Source organism: Crocodylus siamensis, chromosome 11 (genome assembly GCF_052110815.1).
Source record: "Crocodylus siamensis isolate JL-2025a chromosome 11, ASM5211081v1, whole genome shotgun sequence".
Lineage (NCBI taxonomy): Eukaryota > Metazoa > Chordata > Crocodylia > Crocodylidae > Crocodylus > Crocodylus siamensis.
The window spans coordinates 17,199,441-17,217,413 of record NC_143405.1 but is presented as its reverse complement, the minus strand read 5'-3'; the positions used below and the strand labels follow the sequence as shown (position 1 = coordinate 17,217,413).

Here is a 17,973-nt window from a genome sequence, read left to right as displayed (position 1 = left end):
CAGGGCCGGGTAGTGGTTCCCTGCGCGGTCCTGCTGTGTGGCATCTTCTTGTAGGAGTCCCGGGTTGCTCTGAACTCCAAAGCAGGGCAGGCTCCATACTTTGCTCTTGGGGCCCCTTTTACTGTGTTTTGCCAAACTAGTCCAGCCTGAAAGGGTTTCCCTTAAGAATACGGTTCCTGGAGAGGTTCTTCAGTCTGGCAGCATCTGCGTACAAGAGCTGAGCAGCAGCCTCTTGTCCTCGCCAATACAGTTCCTGTCTTTTGTGCTCCTTTCTCATTTGCAATGGCAGGATATCAGCCAGGCGTGGCAATGTCGGGCTCTTGGATTTACTGCTGCTTTGGGAGTTGGGGATCTGCTGAGCACACTTTGCTAATTAAAGGAAGGTGCAAGGTTGGAAATTCCCATCTGCTAATGGGGGGTGGGGGGGGGAGAGAGAGCACGTGTCTAGGAACCGAAGCTGTTGTTTACCATTTTTACTCATCAACTCCTTCCTTTCCCTGTCCCTTTTGAGGGGTTGCTGCTTGCCCATCCCTTATGAGGGGAATGCGGCACCTTCATGTCTTGAGGCAGGTACTGCTTTTTCCTCCCCGAATGCCGATTCCGGGTGAGCTTCAGACAAAGCAAAACTTTGCTTTTTCCTATCTTCTGAAAGCAAGTGATTTTGTTAAAGGCCTGTTTCCAGAGTCTCCTGCAGCAGTGATATGAAGGGGATGTATAACCTTGTGTGAAATTAAACCTCACCTGGCAGTCCACAAAGAACAAGTGGTTGATGGGAGGGAGGGAGTGGGCATCAGACTCCAGAAAGTCTCCCCAGAAAAACACAATGGGATGCCTCAGAAATGGGGATTTCAAAACACATCTGGCATGGGGTATGAAGGGAGTTGGTAGGTCCATGGGCTTGAGGCAGGCTTGGCTGGCTTAGCAGGATCAGCATGGCATTAAGTATGGGATATGACCAGAATCCTCTCTGCTGGCTTAGGACATTTTGCTTATATGAAAAATTATGAGATGGAAACATTTGCTGCAACTTGCATCTTTTCCATTTCCTTACCAGTTCATATCCAGCTTTTGTTCATCCCATCATGCTAACGGCTGTGTCTCCAGTGTGACAGTGCTACGAGTCCTGCATTCAGAGGTCAGGAATGTTTGGTGCCATGTGCAGTACAATAGGGGCATAAAAGGGCTGCCTGTGCCCCAAACAGTTGCTGGTTTCAGGGCTGAGTGTGTTGGTATCCCCAAGGCATTGCTGAAGGTTTAAAGGCGCCTTCTGAGCAGACTGCAGCTACTGTGAAGTACTGGGGGAGGGGACTTCAAATAGCTCTTCCAAGAAGAGCTGGAACTTATTGCTCTGGCTGGCTTCCTACAGGGGAGTTAGCTTGGAAATGATGGGGCAAGGGCTGTTGATTGCTTTCTTGTGCAGCTGTGCAGTGGCTGCTGTGATCAGGTAGATCCATGGTTCTCAACCTCTGCCAGTCCCATGGACCACATGCCCTGCTTACCTCTCCCAAACCACATACACAGCTCTAGAACGCATCTCCTTGATCCTGCTGCAGAGACTGCCAAGCTAGCTCTGCATAGCTGCATTCGCAATCCTGCCTCTGGGCTGGTTTGCACTGTCTCAAGGTGAATTATCTCACCTGCAGCCCTGTGCTAAGGTGGCTCAGCTGCTTCCCACTTTAGCTAAATTTGTAGAGCAGCCTATTCTGGGAATGTTCACAGGGGGTGAGTGACCCTCTTGTCCCCCACCACAGTCATCCCTGGAGTCCATCCGTGGCACCTCTGTGGCTCAATAGTTGAGAACAACTGATGTAAGTCTAAGGATGAGCTTAGCATGGTGGAGTCAGTCCCAGACACTGAAGTCCTGCTTAATGCAGGTGCTTTAAATAAGAGCTGGCAGAAGCGAGCAAGTCTGGAGAAAGAGCCAGCAGCTTTGGCCAGGGTCATTTGTCCTTCTCTGATGCTTTCAGCTATTAAGTGGTGATGGCCTTCTAGTCTTGCCCGGGACTGATGAGGTAGGAGCCCGCTGGCCTTCCTCTGATGGGACAGAGGTCACCTGGATACACTGCATCCTGTGATGTGCTGGTGGGGAGCTCTCTTCCCCCTTCCAAGTCTAAGGGTGAAATAGCCAGTCTCCAATCTGTTTCTGCAATGGAGCTTGCCCTGCATTTCAGATGCTACAGCTGCTAATCCAGAGATTTGAAGGGAGGGGGACACAGGTCATTGTCATTTGCGCCTCTGTAGCTGTGTGCTTCTGCATTTAACAGCCAAACTTTTTGCCCTGGTGGATTGGGGATCTGGCAGGGTCACGGGGGTTGGGTGCTGACCTTCAAGGCTCCTTCTGATGCTGGTGCTGTGGTTCACAGGAGTTGTTTGCATCCCTCCTGGTGCTGCAACCCCTTTCTGAAGTGCCCATTAATCCTGCTGCTGTTTCCTTAATGCGTTAGGCCAAATGCCAAGGCAGCCGATAATCATCCAGTAAAGGTTTTTAGTGGCAATGATATGAAACACTCCTGCTTCTCTTTGACGTAGGGAGGCTGCTGGTTTTGAGGGCTGAATACTTTGAAAGGCAAGAGATGCCTGGTGGTTTAAGGGGTATGTGGCAGTGGGGTCTCATGCCACTTGTGCCTTCTGAACCATGGTAAAGGCATTTGCCCCATCTGTAGGGGAGTTGCTTCATTTTAACCAAGAAATTAAATGTGCAAAGAAGCAAGGTCAAAACACCCTGTTCAAGTTGTTCAGTGCCCATGGTCTGTCCTGCCTCCTTAGTGCTCCTCTCTATCCTGGCTGGAAAGGAGCCTATAAAGTGATTTCAGTATCTGTTTCCTGATGCCTAATTGAAGCCTGCTTCCCACCTTGTTGTGGCTGTTCACTTCCAGAGCCAGATGGGGGATAAGCTGTCCATATTGGGCCTGTGGTGGAGACACCAGCCACCTTTTGAGAAGCGTGAAATTCTGCTAATAGCAGTGTTCCTTGACCAGACCACCAGGTTGTGGCACTGGTGTGTCACGTGTTGCAGTGTCTGGACAATGGGATCCCCATAAAATACAATGACAATGAAAAGGGAGTTTGCCTTGATTCATTTAGACCTTTGCCTCCTCCCAAATGGCTTGTCCAGTTTGACTCAGACTTTCCAAAAAAATGTTTCCCAGCAGGACCATTCCAGGAAGTTTCTGTGACTGGTGCATACATTGAAGGTAGGGCTGAAAAAGTGCTGCTTTGCTGCTTAAATTCCAGGGCTTGCTCTGTGAGAGATGAGTTTAGTGGCCGTTAGACATTGCCAAGTCAGGCAATTAATTTCTTTGTCCTCTCGTAGAAGGAACAATTTCCTCTTCCACACATAATGGAAGAGCAGGTGCAACCTTAGCATCCTTTTCCAATGGTCTAGGGCAGGGATAGTCAACCTCAGGCATGGGTGCCAGAGTGTGGCATGGGCAGGCATTGCACTTGGCACAAGCGCCTTGGTGGGGAAGGGGCTGGGGCTGTGCTGCCACAAGGACTGGCTCCTCACTGCTCCCCCGCTGTCTGCTCCTGCCACACCAACAACATACAAGACGAAGTTGCAGGTGTTTTTGGCATGCTTCTCAAAAACATTGCCGAACCTTGGTCTAGGGGCATGTGTGCGGCTGTCCTCCAAAGACGTGGTCAGAAATCCTGCTGCAGCTGCATCTCTGACTGACCCTGGAAGGGACGAGGGCATTTGCATCCACACTAGCTGAGGGCTTCAACTTCTCTGCTTAGTCCCTCTGGTGCCCTCATCACATCAGACACAGTCTGGCTGCCTTTAGCATAGTGCCTTGCCCTGGAACGGGTCTGAAAACAAGGGTGACAGGTTGACATTCACAGTGACATTGGCTGCTTTATTTTTCCAGTTTAGCAGTAATTTCTTTTTCTTTCCTCCTGCTCCATGCTTGCCATTTCCTCCGTTTGTTGAGGTTGCATCCACAGGTACCAAGAGACCTGGTGTCACAACATGTCATTCTCTTGATTAAACTGCTAGGGAGGATTCTTGTGCGTGTCCCTGCTCTTGGATTTGAATCCTGGGGGGGAGACCAGGCATTAGTGTGACTGACACTTTCCTCTGAAGGGGGAGAAATACTGAATGGTGGAGAGAATGCACACCACCCATCCAGCTGCCTGTGGCAAGCCAGCCAGTCTGAATGATTGCAAAAATGTTGTGGCCGTGGGGGAGGGGGGTTGGTTGAAATGTAAAACTGACTTTGGAGGAAATCTCTTGTGGTATTAAGTAGCCCAAAGACCTTTCTAGTGAGATAAAATTCTCTTCTAGCTATTATACTGTTGGGGGAGCTTGATGAACTGTTGGACCTCAATGGGAAAAGGTCTGCAGACTCTCATAGGAGTGAAAACTACCGTATTGAAATTGTACAGTATTGACTATTGAAATTGCTAGAGGCAGGGATGGTTAGTACTGGGGGCACTAGATAGGACTTGTAAGATCTGGGTTCTGATCTCTGGCTGGTTTGCTTGAATGACTTTGGTCAAGCTATTTGACCTGTCTTTTTCTGGCCTTCCTGTCCATAAAAGGGCTAATGATACTGCCTTCTTTTTGTAAAGCACTTACAGTTCCAGAGATGAAAAGGGCTCCATAAAGGGTAGTGGTTATTGTTGTACCAGGGTCAGAAACCAAAACAAATGTGCACAAATTTGCCGGAAATTTTTGTAACTGGCTTTGGGAATGGGGCCAAAATCCTGTAGAACTTCAGACTGCTATTTTTGTTGCAGAATTGCACCCCGTGTACTGCTTCATGGCAGGGGCAGATGTCCTGTTAGGGCCTTGTTACAGGATCTTATGCTGAAAGCTGCACAAATGTTAATTGGCTTAGTGTTGTTCGGCTTAGTGGAGCAGTCGCACCTTAGAGCAAAAAGCCATCTGATTGTCCTTCACCTGCACATCTGTGAATTGCCACTGGAGGCCTGGCGAGCAGGGGCAGGACTAGGAGCCTATGTAAAATGTTTTTTAGGCACCTCCTGGCTTGCCAGCAGCCTGGGCGGGGGCAGTGTGGGGGGCTCCAGAGAGAAAAAATTTGAGCCTGAACTTGGAGAGGCCTAATCCTCTTCCGTCCCCTTCCCCAAAACCCTGGAGCTGTCTCCCATGCCACCCCGACCTGGCATGAGTCAGCCAGGTGTTGCTAGGGCTCCAAGGGGTCCAATCCTTTTTTCCCCCCGTCTAGAGCAGTGTTCTCCAACCTTTTTAGGTACCAGATCACTTTTTGAATTCAGGTGCAACCCAGAATCTACCGAGTGCCACCCCCTCACCCCCAGCAAGTCAGTCTGGGGCGGGAAGGGTGCAGACCGGGGCCCCCAAAGTGAGGGAGGAAGGGGCTGGGGTGAGTGGGCTGGGTGATGGGAGGATCAGAGCTTGGGTGGCTTGTCCAGGCATGGGGGTACTCCTGCTGCTGCACACACCCCAGCAGAGGCCTCAGGGGCACGTGCCCCCCCCCCCCCCCCCAGTCCATGTGAGGGGCAGAGGTGGCTGCTGCTGCAGGCTGGGCTTTGTGCCCTGAGTCCCACTGCAGCTGTCCTGTGAGTGACACGATGCCACATGCATCCTGCCACTGGGCCGAGCTGTGCCCCCTGCCTACCTGGCAGTGGGACGTGGAGCCTCTGACGGTTGATCAGACTGATATAGACTGTCAGAGGCTCCACAATTGACTAGTTGATCGTGATTGACTGGTTGGTGGCTACTGCTCTAGAGCTTGCCTCCCTTCTGTTGCTGCTGGCAGGAGCAGCAAGCTGGTCCGTGTGGTAGCAGACACTGTAGCTGCCAGGCACTCTGGGGCTTTGGCACTCGCTCTGCCCAATGCGCCTGGGGGTGAGGTGCCATGCCCTAGGCCTGCTGAGCCCCAGCTTTCCTGTTGGCCGTGACTTAGGAGAGACCACTGCATCCTGGGATGCTGGAGGACTTCAACTTGGGTGGAATCGCTGTCTGCAGTGGCCACATCTTAATAGGACAGGAGCAAAATTGGGCGGATTAGAGATCATCCTGCCCTGGAGTGGTGTAACTTTAAAATGAATAATAGGTGTTTTAAGACACTTAAATGCGTTAATGTGCCGCTAGACCAGGGGTTAAGAGCTCTGGAAGTCAGCTAAACTTACTGTGTAACAAGGCCCTTAATTTCTACAGGTATTTTCCATGAGGGTGCTGATGTATGTATTTCTTTTCCTCACCATGTGAAGGGATCGCTCTGTATAACCTTCCAGCTTGTCTTTCTCCCATTGTTACAACACCCCCTTCAGCAAATCTTCTTAATTTATCGTTTCCTTTTGGCAAAGAATTTTTTTTTTCCCCTTTCAATCTCCGGCCAGCATGGCTGTTTATCTGCTTTCTTATATAACAGCTGTTTCAGTAGTGTTAAGTATGCTAGTAACAGGTTTGGTTCTGCAGACTTGTGTTGTTCCAGAGAACTCGGGCAATAGCAGAGAACAGCCTTTTGTATGTTGAGTGGTTTGGTTCTTTTGTCTTTAAATAAAGTCTACTGTTAAAGTTAAACAATTGGCTGGACTGCCTGAGGTCACTAGGGGATATTTTTTTCCAGCTCTAACAATTGCCGGGAAACTTGCAATTTAGCTTTCAACTGCAGTGTGTGTATAATATAGATAGTTAATGGTATCTAATTATATACACGCACAAATATTTTGTGTGTCTGTATATGTGTATATAATATAAACTTAATTCTTGTTTCCAGTACTTGATCCAAAAATGGGCTTAAGTTGTTGAGTAAAAATGATATAGAAAAGAATCAATATTCATCTTCAAGGGAAATAAATAGCTGTTGGACCCTTCAGAATCCCTCAGCCTGGTGGGTGCTGGCAGTGATGTTGATGTGGAGCGAGTTCTCAGCTTGAGCACAGAGGTGGATAGCCATGCTCATCCAAAGTCAGGCAGAAGGCAGGGCTGAGTGGCTGGCACCTTAGGAAATCGTTAGTGTCTTAAGGTGCCACTCTGCTCTGCCTGGCACCTCTTCTCTGCGTGGGAGAAAAAGCCCATTGATATCCCACTTTGAGCATCAGAAAAAAGCCCAGTGCGTGAAGATGGCAGTGCAAGAAGTACTTTGTTAAGAAACATGGCACCAATTTAGAGTAACAGCAGAAGATCTCCTCATGATGGATGATTTCTCCGATTCTTTTGGCTTGTAGCACACAGAAGTCAGCAGAACATAAGTGGTCTCGGTTAGTAAACCGATGCTGAGCAGAGCCTTCTCTGTCAGTGCAGAACAGCTGTTCTTCATGCCACACGTGGATTCGTGCAGCTGTTTGTCCCCTGTGGTGGGTACACTGCAAAAGTATCTGTGATCTTGTGCCACGTTAGCATCTGACATCTCTGCTTCGGATCAGAGAAGGGCTGGTTGTGTCTCACTGGCCCTGGGAAAAACTGCTCAACTTTGGCTAACCGTGAGCCTTTGTAAGATGGCTGGTGACTGTTAACGAGTTGGTTTTGAACACACTCCATCCCCTCATGCACTCTCTGCTCAGTGCTGAGAGCTGTGTGCTGTCCTTGTAGAGCAGTTCAGTCTGCTGCAGCCCATGGCTGCAGGGCAAAGCTGGACTTGCTCTCCATTTGCTGCTCTGGGATGAGGTGGGTGTGGGCACTGGAACTGAGAGTGGGACCTCTGCCACCACTGGCCCCCAGGCAGCAAGAATGAGATATCTGGCTATCAATGTAGGGGGGTAAACCCTGGACTTGGGTGGGATGGAGTAGATTGGGACAAGAGGTCTGGGCCTGGGAGTTGATGGGAGCCTGGGACTGAGATCAGAAGTATGGTAGGGAAAGGCCTTGGGGCTGGGAGCCAATGACCTTGTGGAGTGGGAACTCTGTTTCACTTGCCCATTGCCTCAAAGGACTGTGGAGACGGGTTAACTGTCTGTGAAACAGTTCAGTTGCCTTAGTGATGAGCCCTGTAGAAAAGTCTTTGAAGAGGCTAGTAATCCAGCCTTTCATAGTTTCATGGTTTGTAGGGTCGGAAGGGACCTGAGCAGATCATCAAGTCCGACCCCCTGCCATGGCAGGAAAGAGTACTGGGGTCAAACCACCCCAGCAAGGTGTTCATCTAGCCTCCTCTTAAAGACCCCCAGGGTAGGAGCCAGCACCACTTCTCTTGGAAGTTGGTGCCAGATCCTAGCCGCCCTGACTGAAGTCGCACCTCCTGATATCTAGCCTAAATCTACCCTCTGCCAGCTTGTGACAGTTATTTCTAGTCGCTCCTGGCAGTGCTCGGGGGAACAGGGACTCTCCCAATGCCTGCTGGTCCCCTCTGACTAGTCTGTAACAGGCCACTAGATCCCCCCACAGCCTTCTCTTGTGGAGGCTGAACAGGTTCAGGTCCCGTAGCCTCTCCTCGTAGGGCCTGCCCTGCTGCCCCGATCACATGAGTGGCCTCCTCTGGCCCCTCTCCATGTTGTCCACATCTCTCCTGAAGTGCGGTGCCCAGAACTGGACGCAGTACTCCAGCTGCGGCCTGACCAGTGCCGCATAGAGGCGGAGGATCACCTCCTTGGATCTGCTTGAGATGCATCTGTGGATGCATGACAAGGTGCGGTTGGCCTTCCTGACTGCCACCCCACACTGCCGGCCCATGTTCATTTTGGCGTCAATGATGACTCCGAGATCCTTTTCTGCCTCTGCACTGATGAGAAGGGAGTTCCCCAGCCTGTAGGTATGGTGCTGGCTGTTCCTCCCCAGGTGCATCACCTTGCACTTGTCAGTGTTGAATCCCATCCTGTTTTCATCTGCCCACCCCGGTAACCTGTCTAGGTCTGATTGTAGCCTATTCCTCCCTTCTAGTGTGCCCACATCCTCCCACATCTTAGTGTCATCAGCAAATTTGAACAGGGTGCTTTTTACCCCGTCATCCAAGTCAGCAATGAAGACGTTGAACAGTGCAGGCCTGAGGACCAAGCCCTGGGGGACCCCACTGCCCACATCCCTCCAGGTTGAAAATGACCCATCCATCACCACTCTCTGGGTGTGGCCCTCCAGCCAGCTGGTGACCCATTTGACTGGGTGGGTGTCGACACCACAGTCCCCCAGTTTCTTGGTGAGAACGGGGTGAGAGATGGGTCAAAGGCCTTCCTAAAGTCCAGAAAGACTACATCCACTGCTACCCCTGCATCTAAGGATTTGGTGACCTGGTCGTAGAAGGCCACCAGGTTGGTCTGACAGGACCTGCCGCTAATGAACCCGTGTTGGTTGCCCCTGAGCATAACCTCCCCCACTGGTCCCTCGTGGACATGTGCCAGGATAATTCTCTCAAAAAGCTTGCCCAGGATTGAGGTAAGACTAACTGGCTTATAGTTCCCTGGGTCCTCCTTCCTCCCCTTCTTGAAGATGGGAACCACATGGGCCCTCTTCCAGTCCTCTGGCACCACACCAGAGCACCACGAGTGCTCGTACAGCCGTGCCAGGGGTCCCACAATGACTTCAGCTAATTCCTTCAGCACTCGGGGGTGGAGATTGTCCGGACCAGCTGATTTAAATACATCCAGTCCCTCCAGAAGTTCCCTGACTAGATCCTCCCTGACCCTTGACCTAGGTGCCCCTCCCCTGGGGCCTGAGGGTAGCCCAGTGGGGTGCTGATCTGGTCCCTGCTCAGGAAAATGGAGGCAAAGAAGTTGTTAAATATGTTGGCTTTGTGTCTGGTGAGATGACCAAATTTCCTAGCGTGTCTTGCAGAGGCCCCTCATTACCTGGTACCTTCTTTTTGCCCCCTATGTATTTAAAAAAGGGCTTCTTGTTGTCCTTGATCCGGGAAGCTAGTCCCAGGTCCATTTCTGCCTTGGCCTCCCTGACTGCCCCCCTGCATCCCCGCGCAACCGAGGTATAGTCGTCCCTGGGGATGGCCCCTCCCTTCCATTGGGTATACACCTCTCTTTTAGCTAGAGGGTTGGAGGGTTTCAAGCAGGGTTGGAGTACAGTAGACCCCCGTTTTATGCATATTCGACTTACCCATGTCTCATGTTTATGCAAATTAATAATAACACCCAAACAGAAAACTGCACTCCAAGATGCACATCATTCCCGTATATACGTGAATGCCTTGCGAGATGCGCAGACTGAGTCAAACAAGTTATGCGCAGCTTGGGTTCCCAAGCAGGACTCTGGGGGCTCACTCAGTCTCAGTATCACCATTGCGGTACCAGCATCTCCTCTTAAATGTTCAAGATGAGTGCTTCTGAGAGTGATTCTGCAAGTGCTTCTGCTTTTACAAGGAAAAGAAAAGCTGTAACTTTGGAAGAAAAACTTGAAGTTGTGAAGACATATGAAAGAGGCGAGAAGGCAGAGGAAATTAGGTGTGCTACAGGGCTCAGTGAGTCAACTCTCTGTACAATTAGGGACAACGCGGAGAAAATTAGGGAGTCCTGTAAGAGTGCTACACGTTTATCTACTGCCCGTGTTTTGTTAACAAGGTCAGCTATCATGGAGAAAATGACAACATGGATTGAGCACCAGAATCAAGAACACGTGCCACTTTCGACCCAGCTGGTTCAAGCAAAAGCATGCAGCATTTATGAAGTGTTAAAACGTGATGATCCTGAAGCCAAGCCAGTTAGTGCAAGTGTCGGATGGTTTGATAGATTTAAAGCACGCCATGGGTTTCATAATCTCAAACTGATGGGCGAAGCAGCAGCTGCTGATAAAAGTGCTGCAGATAAATTTCCTTCAATCCTACAGGCTGCCATTGAGGAGGGAAGCTATGATCGAAGGCAAGTTTTCAACTGGGATGAAACCAGACTCTTCTGGAAACAGATGCGGAGTTGAACATTTATCTCAGTCAAGGAGAAAACCACCCCATGGTTCAAGGCAGCGAAGGATTGCTGCATGCTGCTGCTTGGAGCGAATGCAGCTGGCGACTTTAAGCTCAAGCCATTGATGGTGTACTATGCCGAAAACCCTCCGGCACTTAAGGGTTATGCAAAGGGACACCTGCCTGTTTATTAAAGAGCAAACCGGAAAGGATGGGTTACTGGATCATTGTTTGAAGATTATTTTTCCAGTCTGCTGCATTTGGAATTGATGGCTTATTGTGACGGGCAAAATCTGGCTTTCAAAATGCTACTGCGTCTCGATAATGCTCCAGGACACCCCCAGTGAGGACATTACGGTGCTGTTCTTGCCACTGAACACAACATCGCTCATCCAGCCTGTGGCAGAAAGCCACCTTGTTTCTCCCCAAAATCTCTGCCCTGTGACACTGTGACTAAAATCTCTGAGCTGCAACCATTTGATTAGGATGGGCCCAGCACATGGGGGACCGTACCCTTGACCTGTCTATTTAGGTAACTTGAGCTGGTTGCATTCCTGAGGGAGAGGGGAAACCTGCTCCCTCTGCCTACGTGACTTGCATCAATTACCTGGGTGGGGGGGTTTCTACCTGGGGAGCTGGGATCTGCCTGGTAACAGGTGATGTATTTCAAATTGGTTGGCTGGCAGCCAACGGGGGCTGACCTCCACTGGACCAGGTGAATGAGGTCACAGGGGCTATATAAGTTGGGAGGGGGAGGAGGTTCTCTCTCTTCGGCCATGAGGTGAAGCAGCAGCAAAGCAGGGGAGACAGAGAAGCCTTATCATCTGGACCTAGCTCTCTCTTTCACCCCAAGACTCCAGAGGGGAAACTGGAGAACTCTGGAAGATGCTTGTGAGTAAGCTTCTCGAGATCTGATTAGATATCTAGCTGGCAGTAACACAGATGCGTAATCAAAAGGCTACCTCTGCCACACTGTTTGCTCTTTAGGATTTCTAAGATATTGCTCAACCCTGTACCCTAGTTTACCCTACCCCTTGTAATCAGTAAAGTTCTCCTTTTTGACTGGTGTGGGAGACTTACTGAGGGGTGGGTCTAAATTACGCCTAAGAGACCCCTTAGGTCTGCGGACTAAGGGAGACTTTACTTTTTCGCACTGGGGGAAGTGCCCCAAGTGCCTGTACCGGGTCAAGTACCCGTCAGACTATTAGGCCTGTGTTTCCCCGAGGACACAGGGCCGAGACAGTCCCTTCTCGGGGTGGTGGCGGCGAAGTTACCCCCAGACTAGTGAGTGTGCTCCAGGAGAGGGGTCGGCCAAGCATAAGGCGCCCCTAGGGAGGCATTCGGAGTCTGGAAGGTGGTCGGGTGCAGGGAGGTAGGCGGCTCAACGCAGGAGCACCCCCTACTGGCCTGCCACACAGCCCATGAATCAGGGTATTATTCAAGTTTTCAAGAGCTCTTATCTACAGAGGACCTTCAAGAAGCTTATCAGTGGGACAGAGTTAAAGGAAAAGACAAACGTCAAGATGGCCATAGACATCATCGGAGATGCCTGGAACGGTGTTCCGCAGCAGTGCCTTAATGGTGTCTGGAAAAACATCTGGCCTGCTGTTGTGAATGATTTCTTAGGCTTTGCTGCTGATGAATTCATCAGTGATGCAAGGCATGAAATTGTCGAGATGGCTAGGAGTGTGGACTTTGAGAAGGTCGATGAGGAAAATGTGGCTGACCTGCTCGATTCCCATAGGGAAGAACCCTCAAATGAGGATCTTCTTGAGCTGGATAGGGAGCACCATGAAGAGAGAGAGCCCATGGAAGAAAATGAAACGCCCTCCCCCCGAGTTCTCATGATGAAAGGCAGGGCTGATGCGTTCAAACTTTTGGGTGGCTACCTAGCCTTCTTTGACAAAAAGGACCCCAATCGTGAAAGAAGTGCTGAGGTTGCCAGGCTGATGCAGGAAGCCAATGCCTGCTACACGGAGCTTTACAGGGAGAAGCGGCGCTGCTCAGTGCAGTCTTCCTTGGACAAGTCCTTCAGGAAGCGGGGCAGCACTATCTCGACTCAATCAATCGACTCTCAGCCCTCCACTTCTGGGGGAGAGATATCACTACCATTGTTTGACGTGTTCGACCTGGATGAAGACTCGGCTCCCCATTGATGGATGGATTGAAGATTGTTATACATTCATTTTGTATTTTTTGTGTTTTGTTTCTTATAATGTAACTGAATAGATATGTTTACAATATGTTTTTGTAACGTAATAAATAAGTATTGGTTGAAAGGTTTTATTTTGGTACCTTCGGTGTCATAAATGTGAGGTCTAAGGAACAGAACCCCTCGCTTTTTCTATTTTTTCCTATGGGAAAGTTCACCTCCTGTCATGCAAATTCGACATATGCAAGGTTTCTCAGGAACACAATATACCGTAATTCAGGAGTCTACTGTAGTAGGCAGTAAATAAGGCAGGTCCTATGCCTTGGACAAGAAGAAATCAAGATCTTTAATCTCAGTCACAGATCAAGCCCTAATCATTCTGCACACTAACAGAAGCAAGGGTCATGCAGGGAAACGTGAGCAGGTAATTAAGGGCTGTATAACAAGGTGCGCACCCTAGGAGACAAACGAAGGTTGAGCATTGGCTTGTCCAAACCCTTCAGCACTTGACTTTGCATCCATAGACTATTGGTCATGCACAAAAAAAAAAAACCATGAAAAAAGCATTACTAGCACCCATTTGAAGTCTAGTTGCCAGGCTGAGGGCTATGCCACCACTTGCTTGGAAAGGTGGACAGACAACCAGATCTGAAGTTGCCTTTTGACTGATGTCTTTTGCTTTGCCATGTAGAAAGGGCCTGTTTGGGAGACCAGCTGCACCGTTCAGAGTTTGGGGCCTTGTCTCAGCTGGAGCGGGCAGGATTGTGAATCAGAACCCAACTGAGAATCAAAACTGGGATCTCTGAATCTTTTATATAAATGCATCACAAGGGTAGGTTGCTGCCCAGGGAGCAGGAAGTTATCTAGCCCAGTTGTAAAAGCGCCTCTATGCAAGAGTGTCATAGCATAAGATAATGCTCTCTAGCAGCTGGGTGGGCCTGTGCTAATGTATGCTTCTGCTAAACATCCAGTCTGAACAAACATGTGCACACCCTTGGTGAACACTCAGATACCAGGCTCCCTCCCAGCTTCACCAGGGTGCTAGGTGTGTAGCAAATAACACCTTTCCTCTCCAAACCTTCATTTCTTTCCTTTTTTCTAGCTGCAGTCTGGAAGTCAGCTTTGTCTCTGGCTGATACTCTGCAGCATAGGCAGCTTGGCTTTCCCTTGCCACATGTGCAGGTCTTGGGGCCAAAACTGTCTCAACCTGTTCTCAAACTCTAATGGGACGGAGCCGGGCGTGGAATGCGAGTGCCTAGAGGGCCACTTGGTAAGCAGAACTGGTGCCGTGGGATGATCCGAACCCCAGGTTAAGGTGCCCAATGCCGATGTTCATCAAACCCCAGAAAAGGTGTTGGTTGATATAAACAGCAGGTCAGTGGCTTTGGACACTGGAATCTGCTAAGGAGTGTGTAACAACGCCCCTGCCAAATCACATGCCCTGCAAATAGATGGCTCTGGAGCTTCGGGCCCCTACCAACCATCACCAGTGAACAGGCTTGGCAGATCAGTGGGGAAAGCAGACCCTGTTGAGCTTAACTCTAGTCTGGCACCGTGAAGAGATGAGAGGTGTAGAATAAGTGGGAGGCCTCCAGGCCACTGGTGAAATACCACTACTCCTATCATTTTTTCAAGTACCTGCTGAGGTTGGGGGGCAAACCCCAAGGGTCTCTTGCGTGTGGCTCCACGCACCTGGGACTTGCTGGGTGCAGCCTGCTCCAGGGACTGTCAGGTGAGTTTTTTGTGGGGCTGTACACCTGTCAAACTGTAACACGGGTGTCCTAAGGTAAGCTCAGGAAGGACAGAAACTTGTCATGGAGCAGAAGGAGGAAGGCTCACTTGACTTTGATTTTCAATATGAATTTGCACCATGAAAATGGGAACTTGCAATCCTTCTGACTTTTTAGGGTTTTAAGCAGGTGTCAGAAAAGTTACCGCAGGGATAACTGGCTTATGGCAGCCAAGTGTTCAAAGCAAGAGCCCTTTTTGATCCTGTGATGTCAGCTCTTCCTAAGGTTGCGGAACAAGATTTACCACACGTTGGATTGTTCACCCGCTAATAGGGAACATGAGCTGGGTTTAGACTGTCGTGAGACAGGTTAGTTTTACCCTACTGATGATGTGTTGTTGCAATAGTAGTCCTGCTCAGTATGAGAGGAACTGCAGGTTCAGACATTTGGTGCATGTGCTTGATGAGCCACTGGGGTGGAGCTCCCATCTGTGGGATTATGACTGAATGCTTCTAAGTCAAAATCCCCCTTAAATATAGTGATACTGCAGTGCCTTAGAGCCTTGGTTGGCTGGACAATATCTGGTCATCCCCTGTGGAGGGGCAGGGCCTGGTGCAGGGAGCCGTTTGTCTTGGGAGCAGAGCGTGCACAGAAGGAAGCTGCCTCTCACCCATAGCATGTGCCATGTTCCTGGGGACCCTACAGCCACATCATTCCCAGATACCTGATTCTGGGTCAGGGTTTCATATGCAGCATAGCAGGTGCCTTGCTGTGATCTATTGAACATCAATCCTTGCTACAAGCTTTTGTCTTGGATCCTATGCCTACATCTCTCCCTGCCTGGAGTAGCCACCTATGCCTACCCCAACAAGGGCAGACAGTGGTGCAGGGGGAGGGAGAGGGCAGGGGGCAAGGTAATGCTTGTGTAGGAAGGGTTGGGCCATTGTCTTGTTTCCCCCGCTCCATCCTGGACTGTCCCAGTGCCCATGTGTGGCTCCCCAGACTACAGGTCAACCCGCCATAATTGCATGTGGTTGACCCGCTGCCCTGCCACAGCTCCCCTGACTACAGGTCAGCCTGTCATAGGAATGTTTTGGGTTGACCTGGTGGCTGGCTACAGCTCCCTGGACTAGACAGGACAACTTGCCTTAGGAATGCATTGGGTTGACCTGGTGCCCATATGGGACTTTGGGGTTTTTCATAAAAGAAATGTTTTTCTTAGGAATGTGTGGGGATTGACATGGTGCTGGGAGTGGGCACCACAGCTGCCTTAGCCCTTTGTGCCCTACCACCCCTGCCTACTCTCTGTGACAGGGAGGTGGGCACGGGTGAAGCATAAAGCAACACCAGCTGGGTCGTGGCGACAGCCTTCTATTGGTGGTACAAGCTCCCCAAAGTGGGTGCTTTGGGGCGGGGGGGTGGTGGTCAGGGGCCCAGGCCACCCATTTCCCTGGCATGGGGAAATAGGAAAGCCTTGGACCACCCCATTTGCCTGCAAGAGACCCCTGTCCTGGAGACCAAAGCATGCAGCTAGCTGCCAGCATGGTCGACACACAAGCCAAGGGATCCGTTGCTAAGACTTGTCATGAGTTTACCAATGGCTTCTCCCACTTTGGCCTGGATTGACACATGGCAAGGTGACCCTAAAGCCACGTCGGGGGGGGGGGGGGGGCGGCTTCTGATCCACACCAGGTAGGGGAGGAGGCGGGTCCCCAGGTTGGGTATCCGTCTCTGGCAACAGAGGGGTGGGGAGGCATTCCTGCCCAGCTGCTTCTCTCCCTTCCTTGATGGAAACCAAAGGGCCCTTACAAACATGGTATGGGAGTGAGGAAGGGAAAGGGTGATATGGGTTGCCACCCCCTCCACCTCCAACTTCAGAGTCGGTCCAGTTATTTGGCTCGGAGGGGCCAACTGGCCATACTGGGGGCTCCTGTGGCTTCACTGTGTATGCACATCTGCACCCACAATCCTCCTCTCCTGACCTTTGCTGGGCAGCTGGGCAGCTTGGCTGCTGGGAGGGTGGGGGTAGGGATGGACCTGGGGGGGCAGAGTTCAAGGTAAGGGTGGTAGATGCCTCTGGATATAGTCCAGCCCCCTCCCAGCTGCTGGGCAGGAGTAAATCAGGGGAGAATATGGCAACTGGGTGGGAGCTCCTGGGCTGTCTGTTAACCCTTTGGGGGCTGCCATTTAGACAGCCCTGCCCTAAACCAGCTCCCAGAACACACATCTATGTTGCTTCTTTTGATTTTATGCTTTTCCTCCCCAAAACATCAAGACTCTTATCTGCTACCATGTTTTTTCTCTTGCAAAAATCCATGTGGACTCTGGGCCTTCTGGGAAGATTTCTTCCCCAAGACAGCTGTCTGCCCTGGAGGGTCTGGCTTGTAGCGTGGCTGAGAGAGGTGGCTGTGGCGCCAAGCCGAGCACAGTGTGTTGTGGTCTCATCTGATCTTGTTTATTAACTGCGCTTCTCTGTTTCCTTTAACTTCATTCATTTTTGCTGCAGTACTTTTCAAGGAGGTGCCTGAAGGAGATGGGCTCTGAGATGCAGCAGCCTTGCTAAAAGGTATCAGCTGCACTTGTCAATAGGGGAGGGAGCTTCACACATTCCCTCCACCCTTATCTCCAGCATTTACTTTCTGCAAGACCATTAACCAGTTCTGAAATGAGAAGAAAAAAGCAACTGAGTGCTTTGTCTGCACTTAACTCTGCTTTGTGCCTTAATCTTTTCAGAGATGTCACTTCTTGACCAGCAAATTCTAGTCTATTGTCACAAGCTACAAGGGATCTCGGCCTCTTGAAGGCTCGGATCGAAAACATTTTCTCTCCTATCTGGGATGGACCAGGTTATTGTGGGGGCTGCAAAGGGCTTCGGAGGCCTTCACAATGAAAGGAATCAAAGCCCTGAAGGGGATGCTGTGTCTGGGCATGGTTTCACTGGAAAGCTATCCTGCGTGGGCAGCACCTGGCTGTGGGCAGCACCTGGCTGTGAGCAGCCACCATGCACAGCCCTGCCTAGTCTGTGTCCCCACGCCAGTCTCTGCTGGGAGCCCATCCCATAGTTCTTTGTGTGGCAGTAAACTAGGCCAATCTTCTTTCCAAGTGAATGGTAGGGAAACTCATCTGTCCTGAGCGTAGGCAAGGAATTGTGGGAAGGCACTGGAGGACTGTCACTAGTCTCTGCTCAGGGAGTTTAGCCTGTATCTTTGCTCACTAGACAGGATACCATCTTGTGGGGAAGGAACCCCCAGTCTCTAGCCTCTGCTCCCAGCTAAAAAGGGATATGTGAGCCTGGACAAACTGGGGTGTGGATGGAAAGGGTGTGAAGGGG

General features: G+C 50.5%; 1 protein-coding gene and 1 pseudogene across 2 annotated transcripts in view; both read left to right on the top strand.

Annotated features, from left to right (window-relative positions):
* The window catches only part of NPDC1 (neural proliferation, differentiation and control 1), a 101,915-nt gene that overhangs the window by 21,467 nt on the left and 62,475 nt on the right, over positions 1 to 17,973 (top strand). The window lies entirely within an intron of this gene.
* Positions 14,417 to 15,450, top strand: LOC149855509 (28S ribosomal RNA; annotated as a pseudogene).